At 38.8% G+C, this 15001-nt stretch overlaps 1 pseudogene; it reads right to left on the bottom strand.

The window, feature by feature from the left end:
- Positions 1 to 3787: 3787 nt before the first annotated feature.
- On the bottom strand, positions 3788 to 6653 carry LOC127668954 (peptidyl-prolyl cis-trans isomerase D-like; annotated as a pseudogene).
- Positions 6654 to 15001: the final 8348 nt, after the last annotated feature.

Here is a 15001-nt window from a genome sequence, read left to right as displayed (position 1 = left end):
TCCCCTAGGCCATGATGAACTGTATCATTCTGGAAAATAAACCAAATAAAGTCTTCCATAAGTTGCTTTGGTATTTTATCACAGCAACAGAAAATAACTAATACATAAACTTAAGGCAATTAATTCTGGTTAATACTGAAACAGGTGATTTGTATTATACTGAGAACACCATCAGAGTTTCTTGCCAAGAAGGAGTTCCTGCTAATGATAATTAATGCTGGGGCTAGTAACCAGGCATCGATTAACTTTGAGGATGAAGTCTACAAGTGGAAATAGCTCTGCTTCCAACTCAGGCAGTCACTGGTAACTATGTGACATGCTTAATCAAATTAGCTTGTAACAGTACAGGAAAGGGTAAATAAAGCTCTGAACTGAACCTCTTATTCAAGCAATTGTATGTCATCATTAAAACTACTGGATTCACGTGAAAATCAATTTAGACAAGCTAGTACAACATAGGAAGAGAGTCAGGACCTATGTGTTGGATCCTTGTGCATAACCTTAATCCTGAAAAACAAATGATTTAATTAATGTCCATCCAGAAGTTCTACTTTGAAGAACAATTTATACCTAAAAGAGAATACACATTCGTTTTTAAGATCAGACTAAGTTTGTACTATAGCTTGAGTCCTGCTAAGTGTCCTTATGCAGTGGTCAATATGACAATAAAGCACACTTTACTTCATTGCCACATAGCCGAGAGACAGACAGAGAGAGACTTGGCCTACTTGTGTGTGGATATAATTACCAACTAGTGAAACCAGAACTTCAACTCAGATGACCCACCTAAGAGCCAAGTGTTTCTCATAATATGATAATTAAATCCTAAACTAACTTGCATTTGTTTACTGGGTCTTTTAGAAGAAAACCTTCATTTCTCATTCAGTTACAAAAACAAAAATTCTGAGCCTCAAGCACTAGCTGCCTCTCAGAGATTGTGAGGGTAACAAGGCTTCTTGTAGCCCAAGTATTTTACCATTTTCTCTCACTGATTTTAACATTCTTTCTTTGTTTAGTGCATTTGGTGTTTTGCTTATTATGTGATGGGGGAATTTCTGCTCTGGTCCAATCTGTTTGGAGTTCTGTAGGCTTCATGTATGTTCATGGGCTTCTCTTTCTTTAGGTTAGGGAAGTTTTTTTCTATAATTTTGTTGAAGATATTTACTGGGCCTTTAAGATGTAAATCCTCACTTTCTTCTATACCTATAGTCCTTAGGTTTGGTCTTCTCATTGTGTCCTGGATTTCCTGGATGCTTTGGGTTACTAGTTTTTTGCATTTTGCATTTTCTTTGACTGTTGATTCAATGTTCTTTATGGAATCTTCAGCATCTGAGATGCTTTCTTCTATGTCTTGTATTCTATTGTTGATGCTTGCATCTATGACTCCTGAATTCTTTTTTTTAATATTTTTATTTTCTATATTCTTTGTTTACATTCCAAATGATTTCCCCTTTCCCAGATCCCTCCTCCCCATATGTCCCATAAACCATCTTCTCTCCATCCATTCTCCAATCACCTCCCTCCTTTTTTTTCTCTGTCCTTATATTCCACTCCAATGCTAGATCAATCCTTTCCAGGATCAGGACCTTCTCCATACTTCTTCATGGGAGTCATTTGTTATGCGATTTGTGCCTTGGGTATTCAGGGCTTCTGGGCTAATTAATATCCACTTATCAGAGATTGTATTCCATGTGTATTCTTTTGTGACTGGGTTACCACACTTAGGATGATATTTTCCAGATCAAACCATTTGCCTAAAAATTTTGAGTTAATTTTATATCCAGCAACTTTGCTAAAATTGTTTATCAGCTGTAGGAGAATCAGTCTGGCGGTTCCTCAGAAAACTGGAGATGACACTTCCGGAGGACCCTGCTATACCTCTCCTGGGCATATACCCAAAGGATTCCCCGGCATGCAATAAAGACACATGCTCCATTATGTTTATAGCAGCCTTATTTATAATAGCCAGAAGCTGGAAAGACTTCTGAATTCTTTCGAAGGTTTTCTATCTTCAAATATGTCTCACTTTGTGATTTCTTTGTTTCTATTTCCATTTTTAGATCTTGCATAGTTTTGTTCACTTCCTTCACTTGTTTGTTTTTTCTAAAATTCTTTAAGGAATTTTTGTGTTTCCTCTTTAAGGGCTTCTACCTGTTGACCCTTGTTCTTCTGTGTTTTATTTAGGGATTTTTGTGATTCCTTTTTAAGGGTTTCTGCATGTTAACCAATGTTCTCCCATAATTCCCTATGGGATTTTTGCATTGCCTCTTTAAGTGCTTCTACCTGTTGACCCATGTTCTCCCGTATTTCTTTAAGGGATTTTTGTGTTTACTCTTTAAGGACTTCTACCTTTTGACCCATATTCTGTTGTATTTTTTTAAGGGATTTTTGTGCTTCTACCTATTGACCCATGTCCCCCTATATTTCTTTAAGGGAGTTATTTATGTCCTTCTTGAATTCCTCCATCAGCAATATGAGATATGATTTTAAATCTAGCTCTTGCTTTTCTGATGTGATGGAGTATGTAGGATTTGCCACTGTGGGAGAACTGGGTTCTGATGGTGCCATGTTGCCTTGGTATCTGTTGGTAATGATCTTGCATTTGCCTTTGGCCATCCCATTATCTCCGGTGTTAGCTGGTATTGCTATCTCTATCTTCTCTGTCCTGCAGGCCTGTGTTTCTGTACTCCTGGGATTCCCTTTCTCTCCAACCCCCTGCAAACAGCTGGTTCTACAGGAAGTATCAGGTGATGGGGTCTTCCCTGTGGCAGACTTGGCAAGGGTCGAATGCCCTGCAGGCTACTATTTCTCAAATGTTCTTCTGCTGCTGGTTCTCAAATGCCCTGCTGATGTTGGTTCTCAAATGCCCAGCTTCTACCAGTTCAAATGCCCTACTGGTGCTAGTTCTCAAAAGACCTGCTCCTGACAGTTCTCTAGAGAGTATCAGGAAGTAGGGTCTTCCTTGTATGGCACAGGTCTACCACATTCGATGGAACAGGGGCAGTGGTAGGGGAGGAGGGAGGGGTAGAAGGGATGGAAGGGGAGTGGTGATCTGGAGGTTGCTAAGTAGTGGGTCTCAGAGCAGCTCTGTGCCTCTAGGGGTGAGTGGTGATTCTTACCAAATGCCCTGCTCCTGCCTGTTCTCTAGAGAGTATCAGGAAGTAGGATCCTCCCTGTGTCAGAGGTGTACACAGGCCAATTTTATGAAATCAATTATTTAAAAGAAGATATGTCAAGGGGCTAAAGTCAGAAAGAAGGCGCTATAAAGCTTAATGAAGTAGCGGGGAATATCTTTAGGTTTTTATTTATTTGGTTTGTTTATTTGTTTTGGACAGAACCCATTGTTGATCTTTTCTATTTTTCTATGTTCTCTGTCTTACTATGGTCATTTTGTAAGTTAGGCAATTGATACCAATTACAATTTTCACTTCCTCTTCTGTGTGTGTGTGTGTGTGTGTGTATGTGTATGGGTGTGTGTGCACACACACGTGTGCACACGTGCACCCACATGAAATTTTACTTCTTAGAACCAAATACTTCTAATTGTGGTTTTAAGATCACTGACATTAAGAGAAAATGTTAGTATTTTACATTCTTTTCTCTCTCTCTCTCTCTCTCTCTCTCTCTCTCTCTCTCTCTCTCTCTCTCTCTTTTGTATTTTGTAATACTTTATTAAGAAGGAACCTGTGTCAACATTGCTATGTAAACAATGACAAAGATCAAGGGAAACATAGCAGGGGTCATGTAGACAGTAATACACATTTTTCTTTATATAGTTACGGAGAGTTTATTCCTTATTAAGCAAACATTTTGCATTCATGGCCTTCTCTTTATCTTTCTGTACCTTTATCATTTGCTTGACTTTAAGAAATTCTGCCTGGATAGCTTTATCTCATAGGGCTATCTCCTGTGCCTTATTAGATCAGCCAATGTTTGATCATATTCTTTTAATCCTTGCCATCCTTGCACTTTTCAGTATAGTGCTTTAGTATTTGAAGGGTTCATTTCAAGAGCCTCCAAGCAACTGTCAATTGCCCCCTGCCAATTTGAAATTTTCAATTTACAAGCATCAATATTCAGCACACAACTTAAGGCTATAGGTTGCAATCTAGATTTATCTGCTTTCTCAATAACAGTCTTTGAACTATCCACATACCTTAAAACCTTTGCATATTTTTTAATAGCCATCTCCCAGTTCTGAGACTTGAAAAAAGTATTTCCATTGTTTTTTAAGTCTTCAGATATTAATAAAATTTTATCTACATCTTTTAAATCTATATTTGCATCTTTGGGGAAATCTGCATGACTATCACTAGAGCCATCTTTGGAGAATATTATCCAGTCATCCTCTTCTTTCAGTTCTCCACATTCTGCAAGTATTTTGCATTCTTCCCATGAAGAAACATTTATAATAACCTAAGAGAACATAAATGTCAGACCAGACTACTATACCCAGCAAATCTTTCTTTCTTTTTTTTTAATTGTTATATTTTTTATTTACATTGCAAATGATTTCTCCTTTTCTGGGTCCCCACTCCCCGCAAGTCCCATAAGCCCTCTTCCGTCCCCTATTCTTCCATCCACCCCTTCCCACTTCCCTGTTCTGGAATTCCTGTATACTCTTGCACTGAGTCTTTCCAGAACCAGGGGCCACTCCTCCATTCTTTTTGGACATCATTTAATTTGTGGATTATGTCCTGGGTATTCAAAGCTTCTAGGCTAATATCCACTTATCAGTGAGTGCATACCATGATTGATCTTTTGAGACTGGGTTACCTCACTTAGTATGATGTTCTCCAGCTCCATCCATTTGTCTAAGAATTTCATGAATTCATTGTTTCTAATGGCTGAATAGTACTCCATTGTGTAAATGTACCACATTTTTTTGTATCCATTCCTCCACTAAAGGACACCTAGGTTCTTTCCAGCTTCTGGCTACTACAAATAGGGCTGCTATGAACATAGTGGAGCATGTGTCCTTACTGCATGCTGAAGAATCCTCTGGATATATGCCCAGGAGTGGTATAGCAGGGTCCTCAGGAAGTGTCATGGCCAGTTTTCTGAGGAACCGCCAGACTGATTTCCAAAGTGGTTGCACCATCTTGCAATCCCACCAGCAGTGGAGGAGTGTTCTACTTTCTCCACGTCCTCGCCAACACCTGCTGTCTCCTGAGTTTTTGACCTTAGCCATTCTGACTGGTGTGAGGTGAAATCTCAGGGTTGTTTTGATTTGCATTTCCCTAATGATTAATGATGTTGAACATTTCTTAAGGTGTTTCTCAGCTCTCCAAAGTTCTTCATGTGAAAATTCTTTGTTTAGCTCCATACCGCACTTTTTAATGGGGTTATTTGGTTCTCTGGGTTCTACTTTCTTGAGTTCTTTGTATATATTAGATATTAGCCCTCTGTCAGATTTAGAGTTGGTGAAGATTCTTTCCCAGTCTGTTGGTTGATGTTTTGTCCTTTTGACAGTGTACTTTGCCTTACAGAAACTTTGTAGTTTTATGAGGTCCCATTTGTCAATTCTTGATCTTAGAGCATAAGCTATTGGTGTTCTATTCAGGAACTTTCCCCCTGTGCCCATGACCTCCAGGGTCTTCCCCAGTTTCTTTTCTATTAGTTTCAGTGTGTCAGGTTTTATGTGAAGGTCCTTGATCCATTTGGAGTTGAGCTTGGTACAAGAAGATAAGAATGGATTGATGCACATTCTTCTGCATGCTGACCTCCAATTGAACCAGCACCATTTGTTGAAAAGACTATCTTTTTTCCACTGGATGCTTGCAGCTCCTTTGTCAAAGACCAAGTGACCATAGGTGTGTTGGTTCATTTCTGGGTCTTCAATCCTATTCCATTGATCCACTTGCCTGATATTGTACCAATACCATGCAGTTTTTATCACTATTGCTCTGTAGTAGAGTTTAAAGTCTGGGATATTGAATCCCCCTGAAGCTCTTTTACTGTTGAGAATAGTTTTAGCTATCCTGGGTTTTTTGTTATTCCATATGAATTTGAGAATTGCTCTTTCTAGCTCTATGAAGAACTGGGTTGGGATTTTTATGGGAATAGCATTGAATCTGTAGATTGCCTTTGGCAAGATGGCCATTTTAACTATATTAATCCTACCAATCCACGAGCATGGAAGGCTTTTCCATTTTCTGAGATCTTCTTCGATTTCCTTCTTCAGAGATCTGAAGTTCTTGTCATATAGGTCTTTCACTTGTTTGGTTAGAGTCACCCCAAGATACTTTATGCTGTTTGTAGCTATTTAAGGGGGTAATTTCCATAATTTCTTTCTCAGTCTGCTTATCCTTTGAATATATAAAGGCTACTGATTTGCTTGCATTGATTTTGTAGCCATCCACTTTGCTGAAGTTGTCTATCAGCTGTAGGAGTTCTCTAGTAGAGTTTTTAGGGTCACTTCAGTATACGATCATATCATCTGCAAATAGTGATAGTTTGACTTCTTCCTTTCCAATTTGTATCCCTTTGACTTCCTTCTGTTGTCTAATTGCTCTAGCTAGGACTTCAAGAACTATATTGAAAAGATATGGAGAGAGGGGGCAGCCTTGTCTAGTCCCTGATTTTAGTGGGATTGCTTCAAGTTTCTCTCCATTTAGTTTGATGTTGGCTACCAGTTTGCTGTATATTGCTTTTACTATGTTTAGATATGGGCCTTGAATTCCTGTCCTTTCCAAGACTTTTAGCATGAAAGGATGCTGAATTTCATCAAATGCTTTTTCAGCATCTAATGAAATGATCATGTGGTTTTTTTTTTCTTTGAGTTTGTTTATGTAGTAGATAGCATTGATGGACTTCCTTATATTGAACCATCCCTGCATCCCTAGGATGAACCCTACTTGATCATGGTGGATGATTGTTTTGATGTGTTCTTGGATTTGGTGGGCAAGAATTTTATTTAGTATTTTTGCATCGATATTCATAAGGGAAATTGGCCTGAAATTCTCTTTCTTAGTTGGATCTTTGTGTGATTTTGGTATCAGCATAATAGTGGCTTCGAAGAAGGAGTTGGGTAGTGTTCCTTCTGTTTCTATTTGGTGGAAAAGTTTGAAGAGTATTGGTGTTAAGTCTTCTTTGAAGGTCTGATAGAATTCTGCACTGAACCCATCTGGTCCTGTGCTTTTTCTGGTCAGAAGCCTATCTATGACCCCTTCTATTTCTTTAGGGGTTATGGGTCTGTTTAGATGGTGTATTTGATCTTGGTTTAATTTTGGTAATTGGTATCTGTCTAAGAAAATGTCCATTTCCTCCAGATTCTCCAGTTGTGTTGAGTACAGGTTCTTGTTAGTAGGATCTGATGATTTTTTGAATTTCCTCAGTTTCTGTTGTAATATCTCCGTTTTCATTTCTAATTTTGTTAATTTGGATACTGTCTCTGTGCCCTTTGGTTAATCTGGCTAACGGTTTATCTATCTTGTTGATTTTTTCAAAGACCAGCTTTTGGTCTTGTTGATTCTTTGTATGGTTCTCTTGGTTTCTACTTGATTGATTTCAGCCCTGAGTTTGATGATTTCCTGTCTTCTTCTCCTCCTGGGTGAATTAGCTTCTTCTTGTTCCAGGGCTTTCAGTTGTTCCATTAATCTTCTAGTGTAAGCTCTCTCAAATTTCTTTTTGGAGGCACTCAAAGCTATGAGTTTTCCTCTTAGCACTGCTTTCATTGTGTCCCATAGATTTGTGTATGTTGTGCCTTCATTTTCATCAAATTCTAAGAAATCTTTGATTTCTTTCTTTATTTTTTCCTTGACCAAGGTTTCATTGAGTAGAGTATTGTTCAGTTTCCATGTGTATGTGGGCTTTCTGTTGTTTTTACTGTTACTAAAGACCACTTTTACTCCATAGTGATCTGATAGGAGGCATGGGATTATTTCAATCTTCTTATATTTGTTGAGGTCTGTCTTGTGACCAACTATATCTATGATCTATTTTGGAGAAGGTACCACGAGGTGCTGAGAAAAAGGTATATTCTTTTGCTTTGGGATAAAAAGTTCTATATATATCTGTTAACTCCAATTGGTTCAAAGTTTCAATTAGTTTCACTGTCTCCCAGTTTAGTTTCTGTTTTCCTGATCAGTCCATTGGTGAAAGTGGAGTGTTGAAGTCACCCACAATTATTGTGTTAGGTGCAATGTGTACTTTGAGCTTTAGTAAAGTTTCTTTTATGAATGAGGGCTCCCTTGTATTTGGGGCATAGATGTTCAGGATTGAGAGTTCTTGTTGGATTTTTCCTTTGACCAGCAACTAGTGACCTTCCATGTCTCTTTTGATGACATTAGGTTGAAAGTCAATTTTATCTGAAATTAGAATGGCAACTCCAGCTTGTTTCCTGGGACCATTTGCTTGTAGAATTGTCTTCCAGGTAGTTTTTGTCTTTGACATTGAGATGTGTTTCCTGTATGCAGCAAAATGTAGGGTCCTGTTTACATAAACAGTCTGTTAGTCTATGTCTTTTTTATTGGGGAATTGAGTCCATTGATGTTAAGAGATATCAAGGAGTAATGGTTATTGCTTCCTATCATTTTTTGATTATAATTTTATACATGTATGGTTAGCTTCTTTGGGTTTGATGAAAGAAGCTTAATATCCTGCTCTTTCCAGGGTATAGTTTCCCTCGTTGTAATGGTGCTTTCCCCCTATTATCCTTTGTAGGGCTGGGTTTGTAGAAAGATATTGTGTAAATTTGGTTTTGTCATGGAATATCTTGGTTTCTCCATCTATAGTAATTGAGAGTTTTGCTGGGTATAGTAGTCTCGGCTGGCATTTCTGTTCTCTCAGAGTCTGCATGAGCTCTGCCCAAGATCTTCTAGCTTTCATGGTCTCTGGTGAGAAATCTGGTGTAATTCTGATAGGTCTTCCTTTATATGTTACTTGCCCTTTTTCTCTTACTGTCTTTAATATTCTTTCTTTGTTTAGTACAATTGGGGTTTTGATTATTATGTGACAGGAGGTATTTCTGTTCTGGTCCAGTCTGTTTGGAGTTCTGTAGGCTTCTTGTATATTCATGGGCATCTCTCTCTTTAGGTTAGGGAAGTTTCTTCCATAATTTTGTTGAAGATATTTGCTGGCCCTTTAAGTTGTAAATCTTCACTCTCATCAATACCTATAATCCTAAGATTTGGCTTTCTCATTGTGTCCTGGATTTCCTGGATATTTTGGGTTACAAGCTTTTTGCATTTTGCATTTTCTTTAACTGTTGAGTCCATGATTTCTATGGTATCTTCGGCATCTGAGATTCTTTCTTCTATCTCTTGTATTCTGTTGTTGATATTTGCGTCTATCATCCCTGATTTCTTCCCAAGGTTTTCTATCTCCAAAGTTGTCTCCCTTTTTGCTTTCTTAGTTGTTTCTACTTCTGTTTTTAGATCCTGGAAATTTTTGCTCAGTTCTGTCATTTGCTTGTTTGTGTTTTCCTCTAATTCTTTAAGAGATTTTTGTGTTTCCTCTTTCATGACTTCTGCCTGTTGATCAAGGTTCTCCTGTATTTCTTTAAGTGATTTTTGTGTTTCCTCCTTATTGGTTTTTGTATTCTCCTGAATTTTTTTCAATGATTTTTGTGTTTCCCTTGTAAGGACTTCTAATTTTTGATCCATTTTCTCCTGAATTTCTTTAAGTATGTCCTTCATATGTTCCTGTACTAGCATCATGACCAGTGATTTTAAATCCAAATCTTATTTTTCTGTTGTGTTGGGGTATCCAGGACTTGCTAATGTTGGAGAATTGGGTTCAGATGCTGCCATAATGCCTTGGTTCCTGTTAGTAACGTTCCTACATTTGCCTTTAGCCATCTGGTTCTCCCAGGAGTTAGATGGTCTTATTGTCACTGGCTGGTGCTTCAACCTACTGTGTATCTTTAAGATTATCTCTGCAACACTGTATGACTGAGTTTCTTCTGGCACAGATTACTGATATGCTGGCTTCCTCTTTTGTGCCTTTGGAGCCCTTCTGAGTCTTGCCTCAAGCAATGTTATACTTAGGTTGTCAAGGTCAACCAGGTGTTCTCTGTCAGCTCTATTATGGAGGGAAGAAGTTGTGGTGGGGGTCACTCCCTCTGTTGATTCTCACATAGGACACAGGTCCCACGATGGACTGGCTTGCAGATGAACCACCTATGTGCTCAGTTCCTAAGTGCAGGCAGACCCCTGGAGGTTTGCACCACCAGAAATCTCAAGCTCAGGGTTATATAGTACCTAGTGATCCTTTTCTGTCCCTGCAGGCAGCGAGTATGGCCGCGGGGCTTCTCTCCTTCCACAGCTCCCTGGGCAGGACACTGGCCTGAGCCTGGAGGGCTGGCAGACAAAAGCCACCTATGTGCTCAGTTCCTGAGTGCAGGCAGACCCCTGGAGGTTTGCACCACCAGAAATCTAAAACTCAGGTTGATACAGTACCTAGTGATCCTTTTCTGTCCCTGCAGACAGCATATATGGCCGCGGGGCTTCTCTCCTTCCACAGCTTCCTCCCAGCAAATCTTTCAATTACCATAAACGGAGAAAACAAGACATTCCATGACAAAAGCAAATTTACACAATATCTTTCCACAAATACAGCTCCACAAAGGATAATAGGTGTAAAATGCTAACACAAGGCAGGAACCCACACCATAGAAAAATCAATAAGGTAATCTTTCAACAAACCCAATAGAACATAGCTACACAACCAGAATTTTACCTTTAACTAAGAAGATAATAGTAAGCAACAATCACTTTTCCTTAATATCTCTTAATAACAATGGGCTCAACTCCCCTATAAAAATACATAGACTAACAGACTGGATGCATAAATAGGACCCAATGTTTTGCTGCATACAAGAAACTCACCTCAGTGGCAAAGATAGTCTCTCTTTAAGAGTCAAAGGCTATTAAACAATTTTCCAAGCAAATGGCCCCAAGAAACAAGCTGGAGTGGCCATTCTTATATTGGATAAAATTGACTTTCAATCAAAAGTTGTCATAAAGGAAAGGTCAAAGGAAAAGTCTACCAGGATGAACTCTCAATTCTAAACATCTATGCTTCAAATGCAAGGCCAACTACATTCATAAAAGAAACTTTAATAAAACTCAAAACACACATTGCACCCCATACAATAATAGTGGGAGACTTTAACATCCCACTCTCAAAAATGGACAAATCATGGAATCAGAAACTAAACAAAGTGACAGTGAAATTAACTGAAGTTATGGACCAAATGGATCTAACAGATATTTATAGAACATTCCACCCTAAAGAAAAAGAATATAACTTCTTCTCAGAACCTCATGGCACCTTCTCCAAAATTGACCATATAATTGGTCACAAAAGGGGTCTCAACAGATACAGAAATACTGAAATTATTCCATGTACCCTATCAGATCACCACAGCCTAAGGCTGGTCTTAATCTCAAACAAAAACAATGGAAAGCACACATACATATCGACTTTGAACAATGCTCTTCTCAATGATAGCTTGGTCAAGGAAGAAATAAAGAAAGAAATTGAAGACTTTAGAATTTGATGAAAATGAAGACACATCATACCAAAATTTATGGGACACAATGAAAGCATTGCTAAGAGGAAAACTCATAGCTCTGAGTTCCTCCAAAAAGAGAATGGAGAGAGCTTACACTAACAGCTTGACTGTGTACTTGAAGGCTCTAGAACAAAAGGAAGCAAATACCCCCAAAAGGAGTAGACAGCAGGAAATAATCAAACTTAGAACCAAATCAACCAAGCAGAAACAAAAAGAACTATACAAAAAATCAACAAAACAAAGAGATGGTTCTTTGAAAAAAATCAATAAGATAGATACACCATTAGGCACACTAACCAGAGGGCCCAGAGACAGTATCCAAATTAATAAAATCAGAAATGAAAATGGAGACATAACAGAAACTGTGGAAATTCAAATACTCATCAGATCCTACTACAAGAGTTTATACTCAACAAAGTTTGAAAACCTGGATGAAATGGACAACTTCCTAGATATATACCAGGTGCCAACATTAAAACAGGATCAGATACATCATCTAAATAGTTCCATAAGTCCTGAGTAAATAGAAGCAGTCATTAATAGTCTCCCATCAAAAAAGCCCAGGACTGGATGGGTTTAGTGGGGAATTCTATCAGATCTTTGTATACATCCCAATGTATACAAAGAACTCAAGAAGTTTGTCTCCAGAGAGTCAAATAACCATATTTAAAAAATGGGGTACAGAACTAAACAGAATTTTCAACTGAGGAAACTTTTGAATGGCTCTAAAGCACCTAAAGAAATGTTCAGCATCCTCAGTTATCAGGGAAATGCAAATTAAAACAACACTGAGATTCTACCTCACACCAGTCAGAATGGTTATGATGAAAAACTCAGGGGACAGCAGATGCTGGAGAGCATGTGGAGAAAAAGGAACACTTCTCCATTGTTGGTGGGATTGTATACCACTCTGGAAATTAGTTTGGTGATTCCTCAGAAAATTAGACATAGTACTACCTGAGGACCCATCTATACCACTCCTGGGCATATACCCAGAAGATGCTTCTACATGTAATAAGGACACATGCTCCACTATGTTCATAGCTGCCTTATTTATAATAGCCAGATTCCACCTCACACCAGTCAGAATGGTGAAATTCGTAGGCAAATGGACAGAACTACAAAGTGTCATCCTGAGTGAGGTAACCCAATCACAAAGGAACGCACATGGTATGCACTCACTAATAAGTGGATGTTAGCCCAAAAGTTCAAAATAAACAAGTTGCAATTTACCCAGCACAGGAAGGATGGAGGACTTAAGTGAGGGTGCTTTGGGTCCTCTGAGAAAGGGAGCAAAATACTGACAGGAGCAATAAGGGAGAAAATATTTGGAGCAGAGACTGAAGTAAAGGCCACACAGAGACTGCCCTACCTGGAGATTCACTCTATAAACAGTCACCAAACCTGGACACTACTATGGTTGACAAGAAGTATATACCAAAAAGAGCGTGCCATGGTTGTCTCTGGAGGGGCCCAGCCAGAGCCTTACAAATACAGAGGCAGATGCTAGCATCCAACCATTGGACTGGGCATGGGTTCTCCAATAGAGGATCTGGAGGGTGGTCAGGAGGAGCTGAAGGGGTTACAGCCCCATGGGAAGAACAATGATTTCAGCCACCCAGATGCCCCAGAACTCCCAGGGACTAAACCATCAACCAAGTAGTACACAAGTTTCCAGACAAAAATATGGCAGAGGAATGCCTTGTTGGGCATCAGTGGGAGGAGTGGTCCTTGGTCAGAAAAAGGCTCAATAGATGCCCCCCAAAAAGGGAAATCAAGGGGGAATGTGGGAATGGGTCAGGTGGAGGGGCATATATGTGGAGGCAGGGGTTGGGAGGAGGGGTTGGGAGTCTCTTGGGAGGGGGAAATCTGTAAAGGTTTTGCCATTGGCAATGTAAATGAAGAAGATATTCAATTTAAAAAAAAAGGAAGAAAGAAAAAATTGTCCTGTTTATGCATTCTTTGCCTATTTGAGGTGCAATCTTCTACAGCCCATTATTGTCTTTCTTCAGGAATTATGGGATATCTCTTTGAAATATGGTCTTCCTCAAAAAAAAAATCAAGTTTTTACTGGTCATCAGCATCCTGTTGACATGTTTTCAATACTTTTCAAGCAACTCGCCTCATCATTTAATTGTTTTCCCTCTTTTTCTTCTGTCTTCTATTGGTAAATTCAACTTCCCATCCCATTAAAGTAATCTTGAATAAGATCCCCATGCCTGTTTACCTGCCCTAGTTTATTTTTGTTTTTTAATACTTCCTATGTGTGGAGAAGTAAGCCAACTCCTATTTATATGATTAGAGACAGGATGGACTTGTGCTAGAAACTCAAAGTACAGTTTTGTACAACAGTAAGATCTAAAACTTATAATGACTACCTATAAAATGAAGGCATTAACTGGAGAAATGTGCCCTCGTAAAGCTAATTTTCAGATGAGAGAATGAGATAGAAATCATCCTATAGAAGCAACAGCAAAGACAAGAAAAAAAAAGAAAGAAAGAGAGAAAGAAAGAAAAAAGATAGAAAGAGAAAGAACGAAACAAAGAAAGTCAAACAAACAAACAAAACAAAACAAAACCAAAAACATACAGTTTAATGTTTGCACATACTTCCCAGCATCCACATGGCAACTCACAACCATCTGTAACCCAATTCAAGAAATCAACTCTTCTGACCTCCATAAACATCAGGTATACAGACATTACAGACATGCACACACAGATACTGTGTGTGTGTGCATGTGTGTTTGTGTGTGTGTGTGTGTGTGTGTGTGTGTGTGTGTGTGTGTGTGTGTGTGTAATGCAACTAGAAACAAGATAGAGAAGATACCCTTAATATAAATCATTCAAACTGGTTTCCCGAGTTAATGACAAGAAGTTAAAGAAGTTAAAAGTGGAAAAGGGCAATAGTCTTTATTTTTAAGTGTTTTTATTGGTTATTTTCTTTATGTACATTTCAAATGTTATTACCCTTCCCAGTTTTCCATCTGCAAACCAGCTATCTCAATCTCCTATATCTCCTCCCCCTGCTTCTATGAGGATGCTCCCCCACCCACCCACCCACCTACTCCTGTTATCTGTGCCCTAGTATTTCCCTACTCTTGAGCACTGAGCCTCCACAGGACCAAAGGCCTTCCCTCCCACATATGCCAGCTAAGGCAATCCTCTGCTACATATGTGACTGGATCTAGGAATCCCTCCATGTGTACTCTTTGGTTGGTGGTTTACTCCTGTGAGCTGTGGAGGAGTCTGGTTGGTTGATATTGTTGTTCTTCCTCTGGGGTTGCTAACCCCTTCAGCTACTACAGTCCTTCCCCTAACTACTCCTTTGGGTAGAAGTAGTACTTCTACTTATAAAGGAAATATTTATAATTAACTATTCAATTGTTAAAAATATCAGCACCAAAAAACTGCTGAAAACACAATAGTATGTTATCAGACATAAAGCCTGTTCTTTACTAAGTATATTAACTTTGTCATGAT

Source organism: Apodemus sylvaticus, chromosome 18, assembly GCF_947179515.1.
Source record: "Apodemus sylvaticus chromosome 18, mApoSyl1.1, whole genome shotgun sequence".
Taxonomy (NCBI): domain Eukaryota; kingdom Metazoa; phylum Chordata; class Mammalia; order Rodentia; family Muridae; genus Apodemus; species Apodemus sylvaticus.
This window is presented reverse-complemented; position numbering and strand designations above follow the sequence as displayed.